This window comes from Eufriesea mexicana, unplaced genomic scaffold (assembly GCF_001483705.2).
Source record: "Eufriesea mexicana isolate 0111107269 unplaced genomic scaffold, ASM148370v2 scaffold739, whole genome shotgun sequence".
Classification (NCBI taxonomy): domain Eukaryota; kingdom Metazoa; phylum Arthropoda; class Insecta; order Hymenoptera; family Apidae; genus Eufriesea; species Eufriesea mexicana.
In genome coordinates this window covers 332,926-357,598 of record NW_016908892.1, presented here as the reverse complement: position 1 = coordinate 357,598, position 24,673 = coordinate 332,926, and positions in this window count along the sequence as shown.

Genomic DNA, 24,673 nt, shown 5'->3' with positions numbered 1-24,673 from the left:
TGACGTAACGAGGTTTGCAAGCTGAGGAAGTTTTAAAGTATTGATCTATTACCCAAATTTTGTGAGAATAGAATAGAGTAGGACAATAATGTTTTGTAAAGTTAAGAGTCTAAGTCGAACAGGATTGTAATATTGCAATACTGCGTTGCAGTAAGTCGAGGAATAATTCGTAACTTTATTGTCACCCTCACATTTCTATATTATTGATGCCAATAAATATTACCACGGTCCAATCTCTGTATTAACACCTTCTTTCATCGGTTCACGCAAAGTATATTTAAATATTAAGAATATTTAAATAATTAATACAGTAAATAATGAATTGTTGGAAATAAATCGATTCACTCTTTTCGAAAGTTTCTTCGAAATTGTTGAACACGGAATTTTTAACCCTTTCGCGATGGCGAGCTTGTACCATACTCCGCCACCATTTTCTGCTTTGCCTAATGTCTATACTAACTTTATTTTAAGTTCGCTGTTGAAATTAATATATACATTACTAATACATATTACACATACATATATATATATTAGTAATTATTAAGTTTACATATTAGTAATTATTAATATATATATTAATTATAATATAATATAAATATTAAATTATTTATTATTAATTATAATATACATATTAAATTATTAATATGTACATTAATATAATTATTATTTGCCGTATATATAGGGCGTCAGCCACTGTAAAATAATAAATGACTGCCATATATATACGGCACCCGTTGCGAAAGGGTTAATAAAAATTTCGGTGTTGATTCTCTGATAATTCTTATAATTCTTTGCTTTATTCTGACACATTCTTCTGTGCGTTTCTTCAAATATCATTTACACTAGATGGCACTCGCACATATTATATTTATATCATAGAGTACACAATTATAGATAAATGATTTCGTTCGTTCATCCTCACTCACATTTTGCAACGCGAATTTTTATTTTGTCCATATCCTCTTTCATTTTTATGGTCATTCTTCTTCCATTAATTAAATTCTTTTAGTTCCATGATTTTATTACGATTTTTAATGTTTCTATTGGTTCTCCAGATTTTAGCAGCTACGTTTATTTCCCCATTAAGATTACGATTTTGTCTGCCATCTACGCTAACATCGCTTTAATAATACCAATTTACATGGACATCGGTTCGATATTCACAAGTTTTGTCGAAATTCTTCTTTATCGGGCACGATTAATCACAGAAATCCTACATCAGAATAGCACTATGCTAATTCTTAACTCTTCAACACGGTTTTGATTTTATGTACAGTTATATTCATCCACTTCCTCGTATCGTACAATAAATTGGAAATAAAAAGTTCTAGCTATTTTCCCATTTATTTCTTCTATTTTCCAAGCGCAACTTCGTACAAACAGTTCTCTCCATTTTTAATTCCTGCTTCGTGAAATTCTAAAGTATGGAAAATTCGATACACACAGCGCAGAAAGTTCCAGGAAATTTTATTGACGCAAAATCTACCGTGGTCAAATAACCGGTGAATGCGAAGGAAGCAGAAGTTTTAAAAAATGGAACAACGGGAGAAATAGAGAAAATGATTATGCGAATATTAAAAGAAAAATCGCGAAGACGATTAAAATAAAAACGTTAAACACGGAATTTTGAATAAAAATTTATCGTCGAACGTGTCCTTTCTTTCTGGCCACATTCTCCCATCGATTTTCGAGAATAGTAGCATGATTCGCTCGCATTGGCCGATTGGAGAGAGCCAAACGGAGCATTAGCGCCGGAGACTTGAATGGCCGGATAGAAAATGACGCGCGGCTTGGAAATAATAAAACAGCAGCGGCTGCTGGGAACATCCGTTACGTGAACGCGCATTGGATGGTATAAATTCCAAGGTCACCGAAAGCATAACGGATATAGGTGAAAATAAAGCGTATTATTATGCAAACGACCGCGAGATGCGAGTTGCACGGCTTGTCTAGGATGCGCGCTATGAAATAAATTGCAAATGATCGTTTTCCGATTTAATGCGTCCCGAGGAATCGCGGAATCACGGCTACGATATAACGGGGGTTGCTTCCTTGGGGAATACAGCGAACGGTAAAACAACAGGGTGTTCACCAGCTTGGGAAAAAACTCGCGGAAACTCGAGCGCGAAAAGTAACAGTCTAGTGAAATGAAAATTGCATGAAACGGTGTGATAATTTGCCATACCTTTCCATCTTCTTTTCCCCGTTACTGTTCCCTTGGGTTTTACTCTTTCGCGTTTTATTAGTCTATTGAACGATTTTTCCAGAGAGTCTGTAAATATATTTCTTACCTTTTAGGGAATTTAGAAGTGACAGCTTATAGGGAGTTTTAGAATTTCTTCAATTTATTTTTGACACTGACATCTTGACTGACGATCCTATTTATATTTCTGAATGTGAATTTTACTGTTTCACGTCTTCTTGGTGTATTTAGCGACTTTTGCGAGGGATTTTTAATTATTTTTCTTGCTTTTTAGAGAATTTAGAAGTGACAGCTTATAGGGAGCTTTGAAATTTCTTCAATTTATTTTTGACACTGACATCTTGACTGACGATCCTATTTATATTTCTAAATGTAAATTTTACTGTTTCACGTCTTCTTGGTGTATTTAGCGACTTTTGCGAAGGATTTTTAATTATTTTTCTTGCTTTTTAGAGAATTTAGAAGTGACAGCTAATAGGGAGTTTTAGAATTTCTTCAATTTATTTTTGACACTGATGTCCTTATGCTATTTATTTTTTTAAACGTGAATTTTAATGTTTCACGTCTGCTTGGGCCATTTATCAATTTTTACGAAAAATCTGTAATTATTTTTCTTGCTTTTTAGGGAATTTAGAAGTGACAGCTTATAGGGAACCTTGGAATTTCTTTAATTTATTTTGACACTAATGTTCACATGCTATTTATATTTTCATACGTGAATTTTACTGTTTCACGTCGTCTTGGTCTATTGAATGATTTTTGCAAAGGGTCTGCAAATATTTTTGTCGCTTTTTAGGGAATTTAGAAGTGGCAGCTTATAGGGAGATTCGAAATTTCTTTAACGCTTTCCTTGTTTCATAAAATTTCTAACAACAGCACTTGCCTTGCGTTCGACAAGTTTACTCGTCGTTGCTCACCTTTTCCAAACCAAATTCCACAGCTGCCTGGTTAATAAGCGGCGCTCGATACATTCGCATCTTCGCTCTAACTGTGAAGCTCGCGTTATAAATCAGAGACGCTGAGCTGGAAGTACTCCAAGCTTTTGACTTGAAATTAAGTGTGACGAACGAACTCGTATTTACATTTAATTCCAAAATTATACGTATTTCAGACAACTAAAAGTAACTGTGTGCGGATTATTCCGCTTAATGATGCAAGTCGTTTGAGAATTACACGTCCTGCGAATACAACTTGAAAATGTTAGTCCGTTTCGATGAAACCTCAGCAGAGTGCCAAGGGATTGTTGAAGCTGCTCGAGAGTTCTTTCCATCCTTCCCTCCTGCGTAACAGTATGTATATATAAATGACTCGTATCAGTCAGCGTAGTCAGTCATGAACGAGCTCGCATAACGCAAACACAATTAAACGTCTATCTCATATTACATTAAGCATCATTTCTGTAATACATTTACGGAGCAATTTTTATACCTCACGGTGGCCTGCGTGGCATTTCATAGGAAAAATTCCACAGAAACTGAGCCTAACCCACTAGCTGCCACGATCCCCATTTGGTGGATTTTGGAATTTTACGTGCACCACTCGGCGCCAAAAATATATTTGCTACGCCTGACAGTTTAGTTTTATTCTATATACATCAGTCAATATCGTATGTAGCAAAAAGTGTGTATTCTATGCTTCGTTTCTATGCAACAAGCGAACAAGTTTGAAATTCGCGTGTAAGTTGAACGGAGCAGAATTGTCATACTTGAAGCATTATATTTTTCGTTTGGTTTTCATATTATAATGAAATACCGTACACAATATGTCATTTAGAGGATATAGTAACGATCTGTTACTTACTCAATCTTTTACTTTCTATTGAAATGATTTTATCGATCATTTTACAACGATGCCCACTGTGCGCCTTTTTCAAAGACATCAAATATTTTCGAAACGAAACATAATTTGAATATAATTAGACTGTTACACAACCTATTGTGCATATATATAACTTATCCGACCAAAATTTTCAAAAAAAGAAATTTGGCAGTTAATTTAATCGTTGCTCATCGAAGGACGGCACCCACCACGTATCGTACACGTAATCGCCATTTGTCGACGCATCTCGACGGAAGCTAATCAGTGACACGAATCTCTGGAGAGCCACTCTTCCTTTTTCCGTACACTCGGTATGAAGTTGTACTGTTGGCCTAATCCGAGGGTTAGGTTGATGCGTGGAAAAAACTTCTCGGATAGTCACGGTTAATTACGCGCCTGCTTTGTCCATTCGCGAGGTTATTAATAAAGTTATTAATAATTCATGGGTCGATCGTAGGCAGAAGTCGTTGGCGCTGGAGACGTTGGTAAACATAGCTGTGCAAAAAGACAGGAGCGAAAGGGGGCCGATCGAGGCAGCAAAGTGGACGTAAGGCGCGGACGACGATTATGCGTTTCAAGGCCGTCGTGTTGTATAACAACGCGCCTTCGTCGATCGCGATATCGACCTCGTCCGGAATGTCGGCACTGCCATTACCAGCTATAGAGGAATTCGTGTGCAATTTTTTCCATTTTTTCCTCTTTATAGCAGCTACTCCCATTAGGTATCTTTTTCTGTTAGGTATTATTTTAAGTAAAAACTACTTATTTGGAGGAAATTTCATTCATTTCACTGTCCGATTTTTATTTCGATAATTTATATTTTTATTATTTCTTTGTTATTATTTTTAATTATTTATTTAATTTAATTATTTCTCTATTATTATTTTTATTATATCCCTTTCTACTTCTTTTCCAGTAGATATGGTGTACAATATTTTCCATTCTTTCCCGTTTATATCAACTACTTCTATTAGGTATCTTTTTCTGTTAGGTATTATTTTATTGCATCTCTTTCTACTCCTTTTTCAGTAGGTATGATGTTAGGTGAAATAATATGTCTGGGGAAAATTTGATTTATTCTGTCATCAAATTTTCATTGACATGATTTAAATTTTTGTTGTGATTTTGAAGATTATATTGTAATTTTCTTCCATTTTCTTTCCCTCCTATAATTATTCTTCTATTTCGATTATTATACGTACACTTATACACATCTCCTCTGTTTGTATATTTTGTATATTTTTATTTTTAGTTTTATTTTAGGTGAAATTGATGTTAGGTGAAATAATATGTCTGGGGAAAATTTGATTTATTCTGTCATCAAATTTTCATTGACATGATTTAAATTTTTGTTGTGATTTTGAAGATTATATTGTAATTTTCTTCCATTTTCTTTCCCTCCTATAATTATTCTTCTATTTCGATTATTATACTTATACTTATACACATCTCGTGTGTTTGTAAATTTCATACATCTTTATTTTCATTTTCCCTTGTTACCATTAATTTTATACTTCGTTGTAATAATTTTCTCCTAATTTTTCTAATGGGTTAATCCCATATAAATAAATAAATAAATAAATTATTTCGACTTATTCCCGCCGTACAGTCGATCACGAAAATATTCTACATTTCGTGACAAAATTGAAGTAAATTTATTCTTCATTGCGATAATTAAACTTCGTTATTGATCGAGTAAAATGATGCTGAAGACAGTCAGTGTGAGATGCGAGGCTGATCTGAAAGATGGCTTTAATGAGGCGGGAATATTCAAAGCTTGAATATTTTTATGGATTCATAATCGAATTCATCGACAGTTTATCGATACCTTCGTCCTCCTCGCCGGTCTCATCTCTCAGTAATTACATTAACGACGATCGAAAAGAATCTTCCGACCTTTTTCTGCGCGTCCCTCGGTGCTCACGCGCACTCGAAAGAGGAACAAACAGAAGGTCTGGAAAAAGGAAGGGGAGAAAAAATGAAAACGAAGCGAGACATTCTTCTTTTTCTGAATTATACCGAGATTATTTCTCGTATTTCGATTTGTGCGCGCGATTTCGTCGATTTCTGCTGGAAGAAGATGGATTAAGGGTAATAAAACGATAAATATTCATGAACGGTTAATTTGTCCGATAAATAAGGCTGCGTGGACTCTTCCATAAAGGCCCGGCGTAAACTGTTTAATAGCGATAATAACAGTACGGCTCGTAGAACGAAACAACGCGAGACGAAAAAAAGGTGAAAGAAAGAGAAACGTAATGCTCGAGCTTCTTTCGCGAGATATAAAAAGCGTGATCCAAGTATTACGGAATGTATACCGTTACCGAGATATAATATAATCCGGAATTTATTCATTTTTTCCCGTCTTCTTTTTATCCCTTTTTTTCGATAGCACACGATTATAGCTATCGCTATTCCGTGGCTGTTACCACTTAATACCGCGATTACCCTCATATTTACACGCGTCCACTCGATTCGAGACGCTTTTATCCGCGTGGCAAAAAAGCCTTCCGATCTGATGGACGATCCTCGAAAATTCCGAGCATCGTGTCTTTCCGATCAGACGTCGACCTCGAGATAGATTAACCGTAATCCGGCGAAGGAGCTCGTGCAAGGGTCCAAGGCCCGCGAGGATGACGACCCATAGTGGGGAATTTTGCCGGAAAGGTGGACAAAATATGAGAACATGTTTCGATTCGTATAAAATATCGTATCTTTGGATTTTTGGGAAGGCTGAGGTTATGACTAAGAAATTTAAAGACATCAGATTTATTATTTATAATAATGCATGCGTAGCTCTTAGCTTGGTATCGTTTTCCAAAAAATATTCTTTGGAGAACGATACCAATTACCAGGCCTCACCACGTGGAGGTGGCTACGCATCGAGACCCGGACATGTGCCCTAGTGGCACAACCTACTGGTGCTATCCGTATCAAAGGCACCCTAATCTAACTTGGAGCGAATTAAGTTAAAATGACTCTACTGACACTTTATTATATTTCGTGTCTTACAAAAGGGGTTTCGGTTCGGTATACTGAAACTCTACAGTCGCAACTCTAAGATATTTTCAAGTTCCCATAAAAATAGGGAATGAAATATCAAACAAGCGAACTAACAAAAAATCGCGACGCGCCCGAACGAGTTCGCGATTATTCGAAAGACCGACTAGCCTAGGCGATGTACTCCCGTGTACAGAGATAACTTCATACCTCGGCACCCTCCCGATCGGGCCTAGCTCAATTCCAGTCACTGTCGCACTCGCCAAGACTTACACGTGGACCAAGGATAGTCCCTGAACCAATGAAACTTCTAGTGTCAACAGGAGGGCCCAGCTGGGCGGTTGCCGGCCAAGACAGACACTTCGCATCCCAGCCACACGGGGTAGAACTTAATCATCCCTGTGGTCTAACCGTAGATGGTACTAGTCCGTCAGCCAGCATGTGCCCGAGCCCAAGTCGCGTACGACTTAGGCAGCGGACCGCCCGGTCGAGGTCAGAAGACGCACTGATTCGAGGGGGTCACCCTGGAACCCGATGCATGACGAGATTGACAGTGACTGGAAATGAGTGTCGGAGACGAGTCGTGAGGATGACTTACGAAGCATGTACTTATCCAGTACACGAAAGCACGTCGCGTAGGCTAGTCAGTACTTACGAACGATCGCGATTATCGCGAGAACAATTATGTTCTGTTTGGTAAGCGAGAGGGATATAGGAAAATATATATATTCGCTCCAAGTTTGGTTGGTTACCTTTGAACTGATAGCGCTCACATGAGACTTAGTCTAAGAATCTATCTTATGACTACTTACAACTACTTAGGTCTAAACGCACACTTCCCGCGTCGTCAAACGATGTCCTGAAAAACCTGAAAGCTGAAACCAAACGGATTAGTAACAAATTAGTAAAACATAATAAATACAAATACAAATATAAATTACAAAGATGAACCAAATAGAACGAATAACCCAACGATGAGATATTAACATCCCAACGATGAGATATAAACATCCCAACGATGAGACATAAATAAACCAACGACGAAACATTCGAATATTATACGAAATATTCGAATGTTTAAATTAAATAAATAGAAAAAAGATAAATCTGTAAAAAAAATATAATTAGTAGCTGAAAACAAAAAAAAAATATTATTAATACCTGAAAACAGAAAAAGATTATTAAAGGGTGAGGGGTGTGGGTGGGGTAGCCAACCCCAACCTCACTTCGGACCCCCCACCCCTCGCGCACACGGAAGAATTTAGATATAACACTCGCGAGGTCGAACCGACAAATGAGTTCCGCTGCGTCGCGTCGCCCTTTATATAGCCTCCGGCCGGCCCATCTCCCCCCACCCCTATCGGAAATTTTCGAACTTCGCTGATTTTATTAATTATTAATTTCCCGCTCTCGTAGGCAATAATTTATTAACTTTTTCACTTCTACTATAAATATACGATGCGAACAATTTGTTAATAACAGTATTAATTTGTTATTAACAATAGATGCAATTATTTATGTACTTTTATGCAAATTACATGTACTTTTTAACGCAAGTACATTATTAGTTCCAGTAATAGACAATAATTTATTACTTTTTTCACTTTTATTATAAATTTACACAATGAACAATTTGTTATTAACAAAGGATGTTATAATTTATAAACATTTTATAAATTATAGCTGCATTCATGCTTCTAGAATTTATACCAAATATTTTTACTACTTTTTGAACACGAATATATACACATGGCCACGGAATTAGGTCATTTACCGGTCATGAAATCAGTGTAATAAAATCCTGGGGCTGTTCACCCATCCTCGAACAAAGGTTACCTCTAAAAATTCCAAATTTAATTATTCCAAAAAGAGCTCCAAGCTTCAATAATTTTTAAGTATTACAAAATTCCAAATATGACTGTCAACAAATCGCCATAAGAAAATCCGAACTCACCCCTATATAAAATCCTGCAGTTACCCTAATCTAACCGAACTCCGAACGATCTAAAAATTGCAAAAAAATCTTCAATCTTTGAAAATTCCCAAATTTTACAAAATTCCAAACACGGGTCTCGCGAAATCTCGCGAAAAAATTCAAAAAATTCGAACCTACCCTCACGCGGAATCCTCGAGCTGTCCACTCAGCTCGCAACGAGTGCGCGATAAAATAATAAAGCATGTGGGGCCTGATTTGTCTGTAATTACCGTAGAGGAATTAACGGGAGCGGAGAATTGCATCTTGGGAGGAACGATGTCTGGGGTAAAACGGAACCGTTGCGGAACGGTACGGCAGAAAATCGAGAGGCCTTGCACGGACGTGAGATCGATCGCGGCCAGAGATTCATAACTCTGAGAGCACGATCCAGCGTTTGTATTTAAATCGGCGTGTTCGCGCGAGAAAAAAGAAACGGTGCGACTTCATACCGTTCCACCGGCTTCGCGATCCTCCATCGCTATACCACCACTGTAACGGAATTCGAACGCGTCGTTAACCACCAGCAGGATGTTTGACCTATCGTAACATTTCCGAAACTTGTGCCTGCCTAATAGGATATGCTAATTAGGCGAACACGCTTCCTTCTTAATTCGGTTATGCGAGCTACACGCTCGAGTTAGGGGACTATCTGTCTGCTCGCGTCTTGGGCACTATGCTTCGTCGCGATGAGATAATGCTAATGGACGGAATGATGTAATTGCTGTTCGACTTGTAGCCTGAGATTGTGGGATTCTAGCTGTTCGGGTCAACGACTTGGATTTTTGACTAGGTATGGTCTTCCTGAGAAGTTCATATAGGGACTTGGATTTTTGGCTAGGTATGGTCTTCCTGTGAAGTTGATATAGGGACTTTTTGGTATAGTAGCATAACAGCCGATTAGAGCTTCAGTCGCCATTTGAATTATTACATAGGATTATTCTACTGCGATATTTTAAATTTGATTTAGTATAATTTAGTTAATCATAACAGCTGATGAGATCTTCAGACGGCATTTAATGATAACTCCAAAATTTCCCTATAGCTATATACTCGACGATGATTCTTCAAGTAATGAATAGCGAATTATGCATGAATTAATATATAGGATTATTCAACTCCGATATTTTAAATTTAATTTAATTTAATTTAATTTAATTAATCATAACAGCTGATTAGATTTTCAGGCGGCATTCAATGATAACTCCAAAATTTCCCTATAGTTATATACTCGACGATGATTCTTAAAATAGTGAATGACAAATTGTAAATGAATTAATATATAGGATTATTCTATTTGGATATTTTAAATTTAATTTAATTTAATTTATTTAAGCATAACAGCTGATTAGATCTTCAATCGCCATTTAATGATTTTAATGAATTTAATTTCTGCAGATTGATGTTAATTAATATGGGAAAGTTAGTGTCGATTTTAAAAATCGGAAAATTGAAAATATACTTGGTTTCCTTTCATATTCAAAGACGTATAAAATTGGCAAAAATTAACATATCGTATCCAAATTTTGTTCCAAATATTCCTGAAGTACCTACGTTTACGATATATACAGATGTCATTTACTTTCAATCATTCTGATATATTCAGACCTGTCCTTACACCAGCTACCAAAAATCGTCACGAACTTAACCCAATATTAATTAACATCAATCTGCAGAAATTATATTCATTAAAATCATTAAATGGCGACTGGAGCCCTAATCAGCTGTTATGCTTAATTAAATTAAATTAAATTTAAAATATCGAAATAGAATAATCCTATGTATTAATTCATGTACAATTTGTTATTTACTATTTTAAAAATCATCGTCGAGATTATAGCTATAGGGAAATTTTTGAGTTCCTCTTTAACGAAAAATTCACCGAGTGAAATTGGGTAGTACCAATGAAATTTGCATAGAAGTTACACACACACGCCATGTTACGTTTCGTCTGTAAATTATTTCTAAATTATTTCAATAGATGTGATTATTTAATTTTTTGATTTTGATAAATGCACTATTAGTTTCCAAATCTACGTCACTGGATAGTACACTTCTCGTAGAGCTTATGTTAATTTTAAATATTTGTACGTACATACCAGTACGATAATTCGCATCTTCGCAAATTAGGGGTGAGTGTTAGGGGGTTGAAGATTACAGGTTACAATTAGCATATTTGTTTCGATACTATTTTTGAAACAAGAAAATAAAATCTTCGTGTTCTTACAAATTTCCAAATCGTCATGGAACATTTTGGAGTCCGAAAAGAGAATAAAGGGAGACGCGATAAATTTCCAAAGTCCTCGAGCACGATTCACTCGGTGTAACCTGTAACTCAAAGAAATTCTACAGCCTCTCACGCTCCAAGATTTACGTGGGTCGATGAAAAATAGAAGACAGCAGCTCGTCTCTTCCCAAATGGAACATCGGCGCCAATAAATTTCGTTCAACGGCTGTCCGACTTTTCGAACCGAATTTCTGCACCCCCGACTGGTGGACCACCCTCTCCCCTTTTGTTCCAGGGGCCAACAACGGGACCAAGGATATTATTCCTTCGCAGCAGGATTTCCCCCGGCCATTACCGTTTAATGGCCCCGCCGTTAGCGAAATCTATTAACGAGGCAGCCGTTTTGGCAGCGTTTAGCCTCTGACGAACGCCTGGAACTCGAAGCTGAGCCTTCACCTGCCGATCCTCTCACGATCTCGGCTGCTACGCAAACGCTCGTTACGTGCACCGGCATTTTAAATCGTTCCTTGATGATATTTCATTATTTTGCTTGTCGAGAACTTCCAGCGGAAGCTTATATTTTGTCCCGCTCGGTTGTCGATTTTTAGTAACGCGATAAGTAGTACTTGGGGTGGTATAACAGAGTGGAATTGAGATTTAGGTTCGTCGTGCTCTGGGGTTATTATGCAAGTGGTGTCCCAGTCGTGGTATTAAAAATTTCGGAATTTTAAACGCGATGCGAATCGAAGAATTAATTATAATTTATCTTAATGATACGATATGAAATAAAGTAAAATGCGATAAGAGGTAAATGGCAGAATTGTTTCCTTTAGATCTCTTTTATTTAGCTTAATTTTGTGATTACCTGTAGGTTCAAGGAAATTTTTGGTATTGTATTTACAGTGTATTTACAGATTTTTGAATTTTTATTCAGGGTAAAATTTAAGTACCGTGAAGAATATTTAAGAGGATTTTTGATAGTAGATATCGGTTCCTATTTGTTGATTTCCGAATTTTGAAAGAGAATCGTCGAGTCACGATTTGAGAATTTATCGTAAAATACAGAATAGAATAGAATAGTTCAATAAAGACAAGAAAAATTAAAAAATTTCTTCTGAAATAAAGAATATTTGATAGAATGTTTAATAACTCGTACTTATTCGTTTCCAAATTTTTGTAAGAGGTAACTTTTACATCGGACGATAACTCTTCAAAAATTTGCAATGAGTTAACAGTGACAAATACCTAAGACAATTTCTTCTTCTTCGTTTTCAAATTTTTATTCATAGAGCCAGGATTATTAAAAAATTCATAGTCATATAGCTACGATATTTATATTTTTACTCCCAGAAATCACACCGTGTCTCTAATCGCTCATACCGTCCTCCAAATTTAATTTCCAAATTATTAAGGGGTAGCTACATCGAACGATAACAGTGAATTAACAATGACAAATACCTAAGACAATTTTTAGTAAACCTTGCTTCCTCTTCTTCATTTCCAAATTTTTATTCATAGAATCAGGATTATTAAAAAATTCGTATTCATAGAGACCTACGATATTTGTATTTTCACTCCCATGTTGCTAATCGCTCATATTTGATCTTCAAATTATTAAACACATTTGTGAATTATTAGGTACACGTATATATCTCGTTCAATTAATTTTACTTATACATCGCCCTTCTCTTTAATTGCGTTTCATTTCGGTGCAAAGACAAGTGCCACTCGTTCCAGATCAAAGATCACCATTATAATTATTTCATCCTCGATGAGAGGAATAATAAATACATATCCGAAAATAAAGAATTTGATTAATAAAGCGTTTATTTCATCTAGTCTGGCTGTTGACGATCTCTCCGGGATCCAGGCTGACGATCGCACAGAGGATGCACCTGCCGCGTAACATTTCCTGATCTCTCCCTCGGCTATCATCACGGTTAGGCATCGCGAGTCACCACGTGCAAGTTTTATTACCCTCGTTTACCATCGCGAACGTTCTGGTTTAATCGGTGAAGCCAGGTAATAGAGGCTCGTTCCGAATGAATTATTAATCGCGGTTAGTTAATCATGATTCATCACGCTCGCGTTAACGCGCGGTCACACGCACACACCCTCGTGCGTTCATTTATCCGCCGTACCAATATCTCGCTCGCCATTCATTTATTACGTTTGCCGTTAAATCGCGATCACCTTCGAATCCCCGACACATTTTCCCAACCCGCTCCGTCCGGCCTTAATTAATTACCACGAGGAGTTACGATCGTTCCCGCTTACTCCCAATATTACTCAACCGCGTAAGAAACCAAGAGTCATCCTCCGGACTGAATTATTCCATAACATCGCCGTACGTACGTGGTATCCTTCCATTAAGCACGCCTCGATTACCACGATAACGCCGCACTTTTATCAACCCGTCGCACAAAACGACGGGGTAACGACCAGCCTGGTCTAAATTTAACCCCTGATTTAACAGAAATTCTCCTCGGACGGGACGGTGAAATAGAAAGAGAGAGAAATTCTCGGCTTAAACGCGCTATTTGTCGAAGATTTAGCGAGTCGATTTCTCAAGCTGTTCCCCGGGATAACGCGATGATTTCGTCCCCCGAGCTCGCTCGCGCTCGCTCAACCCCCCGTCCACTCTGATAAAGCAACAGAGAGAAGCGCGATCGAAATACGTTATTTAGCGGGCATCCAATTTGTATAATTTGCGACGGTCGTTGTTAAAATATTGTCTCGAATAAATTTCGCGGAGATCTGCCCTCGTGATTACGGCGCGCGCGGCCGGCCATCTTTGCCCGATCGGTTCCATCGTCGAACAACTATTTACCCGGGCCCAGCAGGATGCCGGGGATCATTATATGATACTTAACGATAGTCATTAACCACTTTCGTGCAACGGTGGCGCGTACGTTTCGGGATGTTATCGTTCGTCTGGCCGAATCGTCCTCGTCGTTACCAGCTCGTGGAATGCTGCCCGTTCCCGCGCGATTTTTAAACGTTGCCAGCGGCGAGAATCGCGTGCTCGCGGATCCCTGGTAGCGTATTAGGCGGCCGGGCAACAGCATCGGGGGTTATTCGCAGGGACGTGGGGAGGAATTGCGACTTTATACGAGGTAATTACGTTGGGAGTGGTTCCCTGCGCTGCCCGTGCCCCACACTCCATGGAAATTTTCGTTTATTTGCCCCGGCTCCGCATCGCGTGCTGCTCCCGAGCTTGCGATGCGATTGGGGTGGTCGAGGGTTCCGGCTCAGGGAATGCGTGCAGCACACGTTTCGCTCGCATCTTGGTTTTGTTCTGGAAATTCAACGAGATTTCGAGAATTTTTTGCTATTTCCTTTTGCTTTTTTCCTCGAAGTTTTGGAAGCTGGTCGAAGGAACTAAATCTATCACCTGTCGAATGATTGATGGATGAAAGAGGGAATGAAGGATCTTGAAAATTGGAATAATTTACTACACGTAGATCATGCAGACAAGTGATCTTTATTTAATATTTTTGTCAAATTTGGCAGTAATTTTTAAAGTTTAGAATTTGTCTTTTGAATCGTGGTAGATTTTTCGTTAACGTAATGGGTGGAATATTGTCATAACGTCATACTGTATGTATCGCAGAAGTGTATTTAATAATTGAGACATTGTTATGTAATTTTCGTGAAAGTTATATCGTCCTGTAAGAAATTTAGATAACATTTGGACATTTCGTATTTTCTTCGACGAAATTTATTTCGCGAAATATTGCGAAATTGGGAGATAGTCTTCGCGTCTTTACGATATTCTAAAATTATTTTTAATTATGGGGATGAACCTGCGAGGAATGATCATCTTGCGAAGAATTTAAAAAATATTCGTCTGTTTCATATTTCGATTTAATTTCTCCCAGGAAAATCTTCAAAACTTCACTGATACCTTATTCGAGGAAACATTTTGAGTTTGAGAGATAGTCTTCGCAACTTTCGCGGACGAAACCTCGGAAAATAAGGACATTAACCCCTGGCATAAACGAACCGCGGATGAAATTCCCGAAACCATAGTTACTCCACCATCCCACGAGCGCGCCATTTACAAGTCGCCATCCTCTGATGCGCAATTTTAATTTCATTTCGCTCATACCCCGTCAATTTCCCGCTACCATCCACGGCAACAAAGTACCCAAAATCATGGTGGTAAGATGAAAGAAAAGAAGCGAATTAACGACTGCAACCACTAAATTAACCGGGCTGCCCCGTGGTTTCGCTAATAACAGCCTGAAATAATCTCTTACGATTACCCCGTAGCATGCTCTCGATCGCTCACGAATTCGATCGTACATCATCTTTCCACCAAAAATCCACCATCAGTGGCCTCTTAAAAGATCATCCGGCCTCGTCCCGGCCTGGACCACCGGCACCAAAGGCCGCTCTCGCCATAAATTCCGCGACGTGCACCACCCCTGCCACCCCTCGACCTCCCGTCGAATTTCTCGATGACCCTGCGCAAGGATGGGTGGGTGCGAGAGCGCGGCTGTATCGGGAACGATCTCTTCGTTCCACCTCTCTCTTTCTCTCTCTCTCTCTCTCGCCTCTCTCCTCTCCCGCTGCCGTGGCGATCTAACAGGCCGCGGGGGTGCAGGGCGAAGGGCCGGGTCACCTAAACGCGTAGGCCTCGCGTGGGCCGCCCTTCGAGGGTTCGATAACCGAAGATTCGCGCGCGAAATTACCGAAATTGCGGCCCGACCCGGCCGAGTACTTGACCTCCCGTGGCCCCCCGGCTCCGTCCAGGGGTGAAGTACCTCTGGAAGACGCTGCGCGGCTTACTACCCGGCCCACCGTGGGATACCTTCTGTTCGCTGGAATTATTCCGCAACCGAATGCAATGAAGTCATAAACAGCCGAAGGTGTTCTACTTTCTTCTTTTATTTTACTCTATTTTATTTTATTTTATTTTAATACAGTGCATTGCTTTTTTATTTAACAATGGAGTCGCGAAGTAAAGTGTACAGGGTTGTTGTTATTTTCTTCGATTCCCAATGCAAGGACCGAATGCAATGAAGTCATAAAGAGTCGAAGTTGTGCTACTTTCTTCTTCTATTTTATTTTATCTTATTTTATTTGAATTCAGTGCATTGCTTTTTTATTTAACAATGGAGTCGCGAAGTAAAGTGTACAGGGTTGTTGTTATTTTCTTCGATTCCCAATGCAAGGACCGAATGCAATGAAGTCATAAAGCCCCGAAGGTATGCTACTTTCTTCCTTCATTTTATTTTATTTTATTTTATTTCTATTCGGTGAATGACTCTTTTATTTAACAATGGAGTTATAGGATTGTCATTATTTTCTTCGATTCCTGTTGGATTTTTTCTTTTGTGGTGGAGGCATGGAGAAGTGAAGGTATAGTGGGTTGTAGTTCTCTTTTATTTTAATTTGGTGAATTTTTTTTCTTTTTTATTTGTTTTTGATAGGTGTGTGATTCGAATCTATGGAAGATAGTTTTTCCAAAAAATTGTCAAGAATTGAAGAAATCTGACAAAAGACAATCAACGTGTGAATTACATGCTTCATAGAAAATGTAGAAATTACGTAATTAAAATCTAGAAATAGGTTATCATTAGAGGTAATATGATATGAAGGATATGAGATAATTTTTTGAAAAGTTTCTACTATAATTGCTGAAACGAAGTATGGTCACATGGTTCGAGTACTTTATTGTTAATATCATTTTAATGGAGATTGAATCATCGAATGTTAGATTGCTTCTAAGTAAACTTCCCGTAAATCCGTGTCAAAAGTAGACGGATTATCGAAATTCCGAGAAGAAGACTAATTATCTATTGAAGATTCTACACGGAAATACATCTTCTCCTGTCTTATATTAATTAGCATGATTAAATCAATTTTGATCAATCTAATATACGCAATACCACGTTTATTTTTTAATATAATCATCGAGGAAGACCGTATTATTTTATTTAACAGTCCAATTTCTAACCATAATTGACAGACTTATGATCCTTCGACGATTCTAACCACGAATTCCAAAGGAAAAATCGTATATAGGGTAATTCTATTCTCATATCTCCTAATTTTTAATATAACTCCTTTCCCATGCAGATAATTGTAGCGATAAGTCCGCCATTTTCATTACATTTAGTACGCTAGTAATGGAGGCGCTGTGATCGCGGAAATACGTCTTCCCGATTATTCCATCTCGTATTAATTAGGATGATGGAATCAATTTTGACCAACCTAATATACGCAATACCACGTTTATGTTTATTTTTTAATACAATCATCGAGGAAAGCCGTATTATTTTATTTAACAATTGAATTTCTAACCATAATCGACAGACTTATAATCCTTCGACGATTCTAACCACGAATTCCAAAGGAAAAATCGTATATAGGGTAATTCTATTCTCTTATCTCCTGATTTGTGATATAACTCCCTTTTCATGCAGATAATTGTAGCGATAAGTCCGCCATTTTCATTACATTTAGTACGCTAGTAATGGAGGCGCTGCGGTCGCGGAAATTAACCGGGCATTAACAACTTTTATGAAGAACAGCGTCGAGATTTTACTGTGAAGTTTGCGTGAAATCGTATTGTCTTATCGTGCCTCGAATTCTATCGCCGTGGCAGGGTTCAATGATCCTCCTACGTCTCGGACCGCTTAAGGATAATTACATGCATCTGTCGTTCGCGTTTTATCGACGGTGGAACGAATCGTCTAACGGGCTCGGGTCATTGTGTCGAATATTTCTAACATATTCCATGAGACCTGTTTATTTTACGCGACACCGTTTCCGGGATTCTTTGCACGCTTCGGGAAACCATAAATTAGGCACTGCGCGAGTCCTTTTCGAATCTTCTTCGAGGCTGTTGGAGACATTCTTCGCTCCCTGTGCTCGGGTTCCAGAGAACGAGATCCTTGGTACTTTGTCTTGGAGTAATTTTTGTTTAGAATTCTTCTTTTTGGAATTATTTTTGTTTAGAATTCTTCTTTTTGGAATTATTTTTGTTTAGAATTCTTCGTTTTGGAATTATTTTTGTTTAGGATTCTTCGCTTTAAAATTAGCTTCGTTTAGAATTCTTCGTTTTGGAATTATTTTCGTTTAGAATTCTTCGCTTTGAAATTAGTTTCGTTTAGAATTCTTCGCTTTGGAATTATTTTCGTTTAGAATTCTTCGTTTTGGAATTATTTTCGTTTAAAATTCTTCGTTTTAGAATTACTTTCGTTTAGGATACCTCGTTTTAAAGTACTCTTTGTTTAGAACTCTTCGTTTTGGAATTATTTTTATTTAGGATACTTCGTTTTGGAATTATTTTCCTATAGAATTCTTCGTTTTGGAATTTAGAATTTTCTTTCCTTTCAGATGACACGGTATTTTTTACCATTTTTTTCCGATGGAATAAAATTTTGACATTTTGTCCTTTTCGTGAGTATTCTTTTAAGACGAAGGAAAATAGGGATATATTGTGAAATGAAAATTAAAATTTTTGGTCCGTTCAACATAGTATAATTATCGTAGTTCGTTGAAACGAAATGGATTTTATAACATTTTATCGCTACGTAATTATCTTCTATTTTTATCGGTACTTAAGAAATTTGAATTATAACACGAATCTCTTAAAAGAAAATATATTTTGTCAATGATTTTAAATATATAACATCAGTCTATAACCTAATTTTAATACTGTCGTATTTACACGTGTACATCGAAAACGATGAAAAATGGGAGCTACTGTGTTTATTAATGGCCGATGTCTCATTGAAATTCACGCGAGATATTCAATTACAGGTTTTATTCAATTTTTTATCTCTCACGGCACTTCGTAAACAGATAAAGCCACTTATGAATAAGAAAAGACTATTAAAATAAATTATGCCGTTTGCAAAAATATTTCCAAAACATCTTCAAATTTGTCTCCTCGCGTGAGAAACGTCGTATTCTTTATCTACCAACAAATTACATCGCGCGATTCGTTTTCGTAGGAGAAATTAATGCGAACGGAGAAGAAGAACCGTAAGACGCGTAAAAAGGGAAAAATATTGCAGGAAACCAGAATGTTAGCGATTCTCTGGCAGGAGAGATAGCATAGGTATCCGAGTTACCATAATCTGTGAATCTGACGCGTGATTCCGCCAGAAGGAAAAATGCAAATGCCCGTGGGATCGAAGTGCTACGCGTCATCTTCCGGTGGCAGTCGAAACGCGTCTTCCGGAACAGGCATGTACCGTTAAATTGTTAATTAAATCGCCCAATTAAAGCAGATTCTGTTACGGATAAAACCTCACCAAGAGAAACAAGCAGTGACGTAACTTCATTTTTATCGAGATAAAAAAGTGTCATCGATCATTACCGATGATATTTCATCGAATTAATCGGTTCCCTGTTATTTCCGAGCTCGATAAAAGCAGGCTAAAAATGATAAAAAAATATCTAAAGAAAAACGATTTAAAAATAAGAACCTTACCATAACTAAAACATACTAATCGCCATATTAAAATACGGTAATCGATAAATATCGTTCCCAACGATGTTAAAAATATAATAATATAAAGTAATGTATAAATATAATATAAAAATATAAAAATTGGAAGATTGTAAAGCATCCTTCGCGGTATTTTTTAACAAAGAATTGAAAATAGTTAGGAAACATCGGGATAGGGATACCAACTTAGGAAAATTAAAAATATACCAAAATAGTACAGGAATTCGCAATTTAATTTTCGAAACTCCACGTGTTAGTAAGACAATGCTAGGAAAGCAAAATACATGTAAGATATCTTGTCATAATAATAATAATAATAATCTAGTTGGGCTATAATATTCAAATTTCATTAAAATTCAATTTTCTCTCAAATTTCCTAAAATAGAAATAAAATTAGCGAAAGATATACAAAGAAGAATCTCGAGAAAAATCTTAAAACTAGAACTACCGATTCTTAATTGGTACCCAAGTAAACACAATAGGCATAAGTAATAGTAATTTAAGTGTCACCACGAAGACAATTAAATATATTTATTTCAGTTCTATCGGAATATGAGCGAATCCTAATTTTTAAAAAATTTTTATAGATTTTTAATAATCACAAAAAGAAAAATTCTAGGACCAGTCATTTTCACCGAATAGATACTTTCCATACCAAGAATACGAAGAGATTATATCTAAAATTCTATTGGAAATACAACGTTCCACTAGGCGGTACTGGAAAAACACCCTAATCTCACTATATCACGATATTTCGAAGGACCCCCTGAAATCTGAAGGATCTCCATAAGCCATCCACTAGATTGCAACCCTTCTACCTCCTACAACCCTGTACAACGTACAACACCTCGCAAATAACGCTCCACTTTACCTCCAATCTCGAACACCAGCGAAAGACACGCAAAATTAGAGTTCGCCTAATTGCAAGAATAATTCGGCACGAATTAAAAGCGAGACGACAAAAGCCCGAATACGAAACTCGTAGGGACCTCTGAACAGGGTTGACAGGAAATAAATTCAAATAAAAAGAGAAAAAAGGAGAAGAACTTACAATCTCGGTTCCGCATTTCATCGGGGACCCAGCAGTTCCCACCGGTCGGCTCGGAACGTATAAATTAAAACTGGCGAAGCATCGCGGCGAAAAAGGAAGGGACGAGGCAGCAGAAAGACACGCTAAAGGGGAAGACGAGCAGGACACTTTCGCGTATATTTATTGGCCGCGAAACCGGTCGCCGATTTTTCACTCGAATCATTTCTGTTCATGCAATATTGATGAACCCGATGGACCCGCGTGGCGGCCAAGCTGGACGAAACCGTCGGCGAACGCCGTGATTTCGAGCATCCCTTAATCCCGCTACAATATCGCCCGTTTAATGACTAATATAAATGCAAATGGCCGACGTTTGGACCCGGTGGTAGCCTCGCGGATCGGGTCTCGAGGCGTCGCCGGCGATACTTAAGATCGCGGCGCGAGTAAGTAGCCGGCCGCCATGTTGGATAACGGGGGCGCGTCGGTTTTGAATATTCAGCTATCTGAATAATCAATAATACGGCGAGAGAGGCGCGCAAATATACTTGCCATCGCCGGACAGATTAATCTAAATGTAAATGTCTGTAATGGCCGGTGTAAAATTTAAAATTATACCGTCCTCCCGGGGTCGGCTGGAAACGCGGGGAAACGGGTATACGTGGCCGTTGCTCGGTTAACCGAGCCTCTGGACCTTTTTACATCGTGTTACGGTCGTGCACGTGCTTTGAATTATCGTGATTTCGAGCACGTGCTTGAAATTGGACCGCGCCACCGCTCTGCCACTGCTTCTCCGACATGGGGATATACCATGGGGCACGTGATACCAAGTGGTGGGTATATATCGAGAGATATCGAGCAAGATGGCGTTGCTGAGTGCGTATGGGGTTTGCAGTTTCGGGTACAGGTATGAGTTTCGCATTTTCTCGTTGTTCGGGTGTGTTAGGAAATTAATTAACCCTTTGCACTTGAAGATTTTTTGGCTAGAGAAGAGTAGGAAATCAAATATTCTCTACTGAAAAATTGACGATACTTTTTTGAGCAGTAAATAAAGAATTGTATAATAGAATCGTAGAATTATTTGACTTCGATACCTCGCACACTGTTACATTACATTAAATTTGATATATTAATTAATATCGATCTTCCAAATTTTATGGAATGGTGACTGAAGTTCACCTCTCGAGTGCAAAGGGTTAATACAGGTTCTGTGATGTATGTGCTTGTGATTATGAGAGTGGTCTAAGTCACTTATGTTTGCTTCTGAAATATTAAGAGCTTCGGTCTTTAAATACGTCATAAATTATAAAATTAATCGCGATAAAGCTGCAAACTTGATCTAACGATTCAATTCTTCACTGTTTTGTAGAAAATAAATATAGTTTATTGTAATATAAACGAATGCAACACGAAATAAATAATAAAATCGTTTCTCTTATGTCGATGACTTAAACTACTTTCATAATTATAGGCACATATGACTGTATATTTATTTCATAATTTTGTGATCTTTCTTTTTGAATCTTTGGTCCCTTACATGTGGTTCCTATTTGCATACCTTGGAATATAATTAATTGGTAGGACAAGAAGAAAATTATAGGGAAGTAAAGTGTATTTGTTTGCCCTCTGGTATCAGAAGAAAGTAAAATGGAGGAATCTTTATTTGTTCTTAATTTATGGACTGTCTAGTGTTACGTGTGTATTATGATTTGGGAAATTTTGTGAGTTTTGGTTTGTTGAGGTTATGTCACGAATATGAAGCATAGTAACTAGATTAGAAGCAACTGTGTGTGAAATATTGATCTTACTTTATTTTAGTATAAATATTATAGTATCACCGAGCTTAGAAAAATATAGGAGAAATTTTGATTTATTACATCTTTAAAACGAGAATGTTTTGTATGTATATTAATATTAATTTAATATTCAATGGTAGAATTAGGATGGAGGTGGTTCTTCTGGTTCTGGATATTTTATCTTTGGATTTGGACTACAGAAGTTCCTTTGATTCTGGATATTTTATTTTATTTTATATATTATTTTTGTAATTATTAGAATCATGTAGTTAATTTTGATAGAATTAATATTCACTTTTATTTAGATAGAAAAGCAATTGTACACGTGTAATTATTTTTATCGTGTAATTTTAATTAAATTTCTTCATATGTACTATATATTTAGGTACTGAAGTTTAGTGGTTGTATATGATCTCCTTGAACTGGTTACAACTTTGTCGTTAGTTGTAATAATCTACTGCCATAGTCCAGAATCATGTAGTTAATTTTCGTAGAATTAATATTTACTTTTATTTAGATAGAAAAGCAATTATACACGTATAATTATTTTTATCGTATGATTTTAATTAAATTTCTTCATGTATATTATACTCAGGCACTGAAGTTTAGTATGATCTTCTTTAAACTGGGTACAACTTTGTCTTTGCCATAGTCCCTCAAAGAAGCTCACGAAATTTAAATATAAAAGGATTCCACATTTTAAATAAGGACGAAAATAATTCGAATAATTCGATATTATATCAGAATTTGTTAAAATTAATTTAACGTGAATATGATTTAATACTATGAGATGAATATATAAAAAGTCAGAGAGCACGAATTATGTTCCCTCGAAGAAACTCATAAAATTTATATAGATAAGGATTCCATATTTTAAATAAAGACGAAAATAATTCGTATAATTCGATATTATATCAGAATTTGTTAAAATTAATTTAACGTGAATATGATTTAATACTACGAGATGAGTGTATAATAGAAAGTCAGGGAGCAGGAATTACGTTCGCGGCGTTAGAATATTCCGTCTCCGAGTAGAGGATTAGAATTCCGGGAATACAGATTTCGCATAATTTAACTTTTCGTTTCGGGGCACAAACCGTTCCGTGGTGACCAGTTGTCTAAGCTCGGCTGGGTCAAACGTTTATTCGCCAAGATCTCCGGGATTCGCATCATAGATATAAAGATTACACGTGGTGCTGAATACGGAAATATTTTGACTCCCACTAGTCTCGGCTATTCCGAAAATGAAACGGCGTGCACCTCGAAATAGAAATTTAAATTTAGAAACGTCGGAAGGCCGAGAGACGAATCGTATCGCGGAAAAATGTAAAATTGTTGCGGTACATGTAATTCAGGTTGCTTATGTACGAATCACGCGGATATCCTTATTCCTCCGGTTCAGGCACTTCAGAAATTTTAAGCAGAGAATACGAAATTTCCATCATACCTACCCGTCTTGTAATTCTTAAAGCTACAAATTTTATGCGTTCGAAATGAAACTGAAAATTTTGCAATTAACCCCTTGCACCGCGATTTAATCGCGAAAAATTTGCATTGAAGTAGTATTTAATTTTGATCAACCACTGTATACTTATACTATCAAGCATAAATACAGATAGTTAGTTAAATACAAATTTTAGAAATTTAGATAGAAATTTAGACAGATAGATTGTTAGATACAAATTTTAGAAATTTAGATAGAAATTTAGACAGATAGATAGTTAGATACAAATTTTAGAAATTTAGATACAAATTTAGATAGAAATTTAGATAGATAGATAGATACAAATTTTAGAAATTTTTAAAAATTAAAAATTTTATAAATATAATTATAATTGCGTAATTAGTATAACTTACAATCGTGAGATTTGACATGAAGAATTCATGACGAGTTAGACTCGTCATTTTATCGCTAAAGGTTAATTGTGGCCTTAGAAAAATGTAGAAGGGAAGAAATAGAAATTTCTTAAAAATATAATTATAATTACGTGATTAATGTAGCTTGGAATCGTGAGATTTGACATAAAGGACTCTTCATTTTATTGCAAAGGGTTAATAGTTACCTGAGAAAAATGAAGAAAGAGGGAAAAAATAAAAATTTCTATAAATTCATTTATTTATTTATTTATTTATTTATACGGGTCGTATCCGTATAACGAT